A 7,416-nucleotide genomic window follows, 5' to 3' on the forward strand; every position below is an offset into this window, starting at 1 on the left:
CAACGACGACGACGACGACGACGACGACGACAACGACAACAACAATGACGACAACGACGACAACAACAACAACAACAACAACAACAACAACAACAACGACAACGACAACGACAACAACAACAACAACAACAACAACAACAACAACAACAACAACAACAACAACAACAACAACAACAACAACAACAACAACAACAACAACAACAACAACGATGACGACGACGACGACGACAACAACAAAGCCCTGCTGGATACTCAACTTAGCTACATGTTAGAGTTAGTTTCTAGCTCATGACTAACCCTGAACTACATCCAAAGAGTTGTTGGGATGGCAGGGTTAGACTGACAATAAATGCACTAGGATAACTAGCTCCAATTAGCACCTCTTGGGTTGGATAGTTTTTTTGGGTGGGTTATAGATGCAACTGAAGGAAATATGCCCTAGAGGTAATAATAAAGTTGTTATTTATATTTCCTTATATCATGATAAATATTTATTATTCATGCTAGAATTGTATTAACCGGAAACTTAGTACATGTATGAATACATAGACAAACAGAGTGTCACTAGTTTGCCTCTACTTGACTAGCTCGTTGAATCAATGATGGTTATGTTTCCTAACCATAGACATGAGTTGTCATTTGATTAACGGGATCACATAATTAGAGAATGATGCGATTGACTTGACCCATCCGTTAGCTTAGCACGATGATCGTTTAGTTTTTTGCTATTGCTTTCTTCATGACTTATACATGTTCCTATGACTATGAGATTATGCAACACCCGAGTACCAGAGGAACACTTTGTGTGCTACCAAACGTCACAATGTAACTGGGTGATTATAAAGGTGCTCTATAGGTGTCTCCAATGGTACTTGTTGAATTGGCATAGATCGAGATTAGGATTTGTCACTCTGATTGTCGGAGAGGTATCTCTGGCCCTCTCAGTAATGCACATCACTATAAGCCTTGCAAGCATTGTGAATAATGAGTTAGTTGCAGGATGATGCATTATGAAACGAGTAAAGAGACTTGCCGGTAACGATATTGAACTAGGTATTGAGATACCGACGATCGAATCTCGGGCAAGTAACATACCGATGACAAAGGGAAAAACGTATACCGTTATGCGGTTTGACCGATAAAGATCTTCGTACAATATGTAGGAGCCAATATGAGTATCCAAGTTCCGTTATATGTTATTAACCAGAGACATGTCTCGGTCATGTCTACATAGTTCTCGAACCCGCAGGGTCTGCACGCTTAACGTTCGGTGACGATCGGTAATATGAGTTTATGTGTTTTGATGTACCGAAGGTATTTAGGAGTCCCGGATGAGATCGGAGACATGACGAGGAGTCTCGAAATGGTCAAGACGTAAAGATCAATATATTAGACGACTATATTCGGACATCAGAAAGGTTCTGAGTGATTTAGGTATTTTTCGGAGTACCGGAGAGTTACAGGAATTCGCCGGGGACTATATGGGCCTTATTGGGCTTTAGGGGAAAGAGAGAAGGGAGGCTGCGCGCCCCCCAAGGCTTAGTCCATATTGGACTAGGGGAGGGGCGGTGCCCCCTCCTTCCTTCTCTTCTCTTTTCCCTTTCCTTCTCTCCTAGTCCTACTACATGGAAGGGGGGAATCCTACTCCCGGTGGGAGTAGGACTCCCCTTGGGGAGCGCCTAGGAGGGCCGGCCTCTCCCCCTCCTCCACTCCTTTATATACGTGGCCAGGGGCACCTGATAGACACACAAGCTGATCAGTTGATCTTTTAGCCGTGTGCGGTGCCCCCCTCCACCATAATCCACCTCGGTCATATCGTAGCGGTGCTTAGGCGAAGCCCTGCGGCAGTACCATCATCATCACCATCATCACGCTGTCGTATTGACGGAACTCTCCCTCGAAGCTCTGCTGGATCTGAGTTTGTGGGATGTCACCGAGGTGAACGTGTGCTGAACTCGGAGGTGCCGTACGTTCGGTACTAGGATCGATCGGATCATGAAGACGTACGACTACATCAACCGCGTTCTCATAACGCTTTCGCTTACGGTCTACGAGGGTACATGGACGACACTCTCCCCTCTCGTTGCTATGCATCACCATGATCTTGCATGTGCGTAGGATTTTTTTTAAATTACTGCGTTCCCCAATAGCAACTAGCTAAAATAGCCCTCATGTTTAGATATACTTTAGGGCTATTTGGGCCCGAACTAGCTCAAACTAACTGTAAGCCATGGATACATCAGTAGTTAATCAGCCGATAATTTGTAAGAATGCACTAAACTCCTTCATACCCATAATATGAGATGTTAATTCATCTAATATGTGAGTATATTGGATGTTATAAGATACTCCCTCCCTACTAAATATTTGTCTTTTTAGAGATTTTAAATGGACTACCACATACGGATGTATATAGACATATTATAAAAGAGTGTTGTACTACATCATTGTGCAATTGCTGTTTAGCTTCTAATATTAACTTGGTGCTTTTAGGTACATATGTCGTTGGTAAATATCAGCACTTCGACCCTTTCTGCGTATGGGGCAATGAGATATCGATGAACCAGCATCAAGTGAGGAAGCTGATAAAGATTGTTAGTAAAATGGGTCCAAAGATGGAAATTAAACTATTTGTTTACACTTTATCCAAGACTACAACGAACTGTAGGATGGTAAGTAAAAACTTTGTAGCCTTCTTTTTACTTCCCATAATGAGTTGTGTTAGATGACAATGTCTGAATCTTTTTCCTTTGCAGTGGTTGCCAAAGCAGTTTACTCAAGATTACCTCTCAAACTACATGATTGGTGGGAATGCAAAGGTTAAAGTGTTTCTACCAGAACACGATGATTATCTAGATGTTTTCGTGAAGACCATGAAGGATGGGCGGTCGGCCATCACAAGGGGTTGGACAAGAGTTGTACGTGCCTTCTACATGGAGGAGGGCACAATATGGGCATTCCACTTCACCTTGTTCAGCAACCAGAATATATTTCACCACTTTCTTTACCGTCTTTAATAGTACAAGTATACAACTATGGTTCATCATTATTTATTTGGTTCTTATGTAATTCTGAACATATGTACCTATGAATCGAATAATGCATTGGTTGTTTGAACCTGGTGGATATGAATAAAGTTGTAGCATACATTCAAATTCAAATTCAAATCCGGTACAATTTGAAAAGGCAGCAATTAAATTATGGTGAAATTACGCTCTCAAGGTTGTTACGGCACACACGGTTGGTAAAACAAAAACGTTTGTGATATGCACCATAATCCAAGATGGTTCACAGAGAGGAAACATGTGCAAGAATGCACACAGTTGCCGTTTGCAAAGCGTGTGCGATGTCAGACAATATCACAAACGGTGCGGGCAACTAAACATTTGTGTTAGGTGCCTTATCGTACACAATTCGCAACCATGAACTATTTCTGATGAAGTATGCATCATAAATGTTGCACCACAGAATAGCGTGTGCGATAGTTTTCGTGTATGATGATGTTACGACGGTCCGATGTTTCGTAATCCTGTCCGACACTCTTACGACGATTAGCTAATCTTCTTAACAGTGAACCATTTGTGATGGGCCACGCATCATACACGTTCTATAATAGTAAACCGTTTTTGATGAGTTGCACATCGTAAATATAGCACCATAGAATACCGACTGCGATGGCAATGCGAGCAGTAACAAGTAGGAGTACTATAGGGGCCCTATCCCCGACGGTTTCTGGGTCGTGTGGGAAGGACCCCCCTATCGCCCACACTCACTTGGCGACGGTTCCAAATGTCATTGCGGAAAGGGGTTAAAAACCGTTTGTTTAGGACCGACGCGCACTAGTGACACTCGATCATCACATGGTGTCTCGGCATGACGAACTGTAGCAACGATGCATACTTAGGGAGAACACTTATACCTTGAAATTTAGTGAGAGATAATCGTATAATGCTACCGCCGTACTAAGCAAAATAAGATGCATGAAAGATAAACATCACATGCAATCAAAATAAGTGATATGATATGCCCATCATCATCTTGTGCCTTTGATCTCCATCTCCAAAGCACCGTCATGATCACCATCATCACCGGCTTGACACCTTGATCTCCATCGTAGCATCGTTGTCGTCTCACCAACTATTGCTTCTACGACTATCCCTACTGCTTAGTAATAAAGTAAAGCAATTACATGGCGATTGCATTTCATACAATAAAGCGACAACCATAAGGCTCCTGCCAGTTGCCGATAACTTCTACAAAACATGATCATCTCATACAACAATTTATATATCATCACGTCTTGACCATATCACATCACAACAAGCCCTGCAAAAACAAGTTAGACGTCCTATACTTTGTTGTTGCAAGTTTTACGTGGCTGCTATGGGCTTCTAGCAAGAACTGTTCTTACCTACGCATCAAAACCACAACAATTTTTTCATCAAGTGTGTTGTTTTAACCTTCACCAAGGACCGGGCATAGTCAAACTCGATTCAACTAATGTTGCAGAAACAGACGCCCGCTAGCCACCTATGTGTGAAGCACGTTGGTAGTACCAGTCTCATGAACGCAGTAATGTAATGTCGGTACTGGACGCTTCATCCAACAATACCGCCGAATCAAAGTAACACGTTGCTGGTAAGTAGTATGACTATTATCGCCCACAACTCATTGTGTTCTACTCATGTATATAACATCTACGCATAGACCTGGCTCTGATACCACTATTGGGGAACATAGTATTTCAAAAAATTACCTACGATCATGCAAGATCTATCTAGGAAAAACATAGAAACAAGCGGGGAGAGTGTGTCCACGTACCTTCATAGACCGAAAGCGGAAGCGTTTAGTAACATGGCTGATGTAGTTGAACGTCTTCGTGATCCAACCGATCCAAGGACCGAATGTGCGACACCTCCGTGTTCAGCACACATTTAGCTCGATGATGTCCCTTGATCTCTTGATCCAGTTGAGGATGAGGGAGAGTTCCGTCAGCACGATGGCGTGGTGACGGTGATGATGAAGTTACCGGCGCAGGGCTTCGCCTAAGCACTACGACAATATGACCGACGTGTATAACTGTGGAGGGGGGCACCGCACACGGTAAGAGAAGGCTTGGTGTGTCTTTGGGGTGCCCCCTCCCACGTATATACAGGGGGAGGATAGGTGGCCGGCCCAAGGGGGGCACGCCATGGGGGGAGTCCTACTTGGACTCACGGTCCAAGTAGGATTCGCCCCCCTTTCCTATTCCCACTAGGAGAAGGAGGGAAGGAGGAGGAGGAGAGAAGGAAACCCCCCCAACCCTAGTCTAATTTGGTTTGGGCTTGGGGGAGCGCGCCTCCACCAGGCCGCCGCCTCCTCTCTCCACTAGGACCCATGAAGGCCCATTTACTCCCGAGGGGGGGTCCGGTAACCCCCGGTACTCCAGAAAATGTCCGAACTTTCCAAAACCATTCCGGTGTCCAAAAACAACCTTCCAATATATCAATCTTTATGTCTCAACCATTTCGAGTCTCCTCGTCAAGTCTATGATCTCATCGAAAACTCCCAACAAACTTCGGTACATCAAATCACATAACTCATAATACAAATCGTCATCGAACGTTAAGCGTGCGGACCCTACGGGTTCGAGAACTATGTAGACATGACCGAGACACATCTCCGGTCAATAACCAATAGCGGAACCTGGATGCTCATATTGGCTCCTACATATTCTACGAAGATCTTTATCGGTCAAACCGCATAACAACATACGCTGTTCCCTTTGTCATCGGCATGTTACTTGCCCGAGATTCGATCGTCGGTATCATCATACCTAGTTCAATCTCGTTACCGGCACGCCTCTTTACTCGTTCCGTAATGCATCATCTCGTGACTAACTCATTAGACACATTGCTTGCAAGGCTCATAGTGATGTGCATTACCGAGAGGGCCCAGAGATACCTCTCCGAAACACGGAGTGACAAATCCTAATCTCGATCTATGCCAACTCAACAAACACCATCGGAGACACCTGTAGAGCATCTTTATAATCACCCAGTTATGTTGTGACGTTTGATAGCACACAAGGGTTCCTCCGGTATTCGGGAGTTGCATAATCTCATAGTCAGAGGAACATGTATAAGTCATGAAGAAAGCAATAGCAATAAAACTAAACGATCATTATGCTAAGCTAACAGATGGGTCTTGTCCATCACATCATTCTCTAATGATGTGATCTCATTCATCAAATGACAACACATGTCTATGGTTAGGAAACTTAACCATCTTTGATTAACGAGCTAGTCTAGTAGAGGCATACTAGGGACACTCTGTTTGTCTATGTATCCCCACATGTACTAAGTTTTCGGTTAATACAATTCTAGCATGAATAATAAACATTTATCATGATATGAGGAAATATAAATAACAACTTTATTATTGCCTCTAGGGCATATTTCCTTCATGAATCATCGATGCCAATGTGGCGCGCCACCTCAAATACCAGCATCTTGATGTTCCCTATTTTGCAAAGATGAAAATCATATAGAGACAAAGAAAAAAGTCAAAACATGCTAGAGAAAGAAGTAGTTTCATGTGTAGCAATACTAAAGAAGCCTTTTGTGTTTGCTCTAACAAAACAAAGAACTGAGCTTTGATTGTAGCTGCATTTAAAATACATGATAGTCCACAATCCACATTTTAAGTTTGATTGTAGCAATACTAAAGATGCCTTTTGAGGTCTTTTGCTCCTTTTTCTCTCCAACGGTATGGATTATTTGTTACCACTACTCATAGCTAGTTGCACCTCATGATCTTGCATTTAATCCCGGCCAGGATCACTTTACCTTTATATTGGATTTTCCGGTGCGCGTCGGTCCTAAACAAACGGTTTTTAACCCCTTTCTGTGATGACATTTGGAACCGTCGCCAAGTGAGTGTGGGCGATCGGGGGTCCTTCCCACACGACCCAGAAACCGTCGGGGATAGGGCCCCTACAGTACTCCTACTCGTTTCTGCTCGCATTACCATCACAGTTGGTATTCTGTGGTACTATGTTTACGATGCGCGGCCCATCACAAACGGTTCGCTATTATAGAACATATATGATGCGTGGGCCATCACAAATGGTTCACTGTTAAGAAGATTAGCAAATTGTCGTACGAGTGTCAAACATGATTACGAAACTTCGGACCATCGTAACATTGCTATTCTATGGTGGAACGTTTACGATGCATACTTCATCAGAAATAGTTCATGGTTGTGAATCGTGTACGATAAGGCAACTAACACAAATGTTTAGTTTCACGCACCGTTAGTGATATTGTATGACATCGCACACACTTTGCAAACGGCAACTGTGTGCATGCTTGCACACGTTTCCTCACTGCGAACCATCTTGGATTATGGTGCATATCGCAAACATTTGTGTTTTAC

Source organism: Triticum dicoccoides, chromosome 4A, assembly GCF_002162155.2.
Source record: "Triticum dicoccoides isolate Atlit2015 ecotype Zavitan chromosome 4A, WEW_v2.0, whole genome shotgun sequence".
Classification (NCBI taxonomy): Eukaryota; Viridiplantae; Streptophyta; class Magnoliopsida; order Poales; family Poaceae; genus Triticum; species Triticum dicoccoides.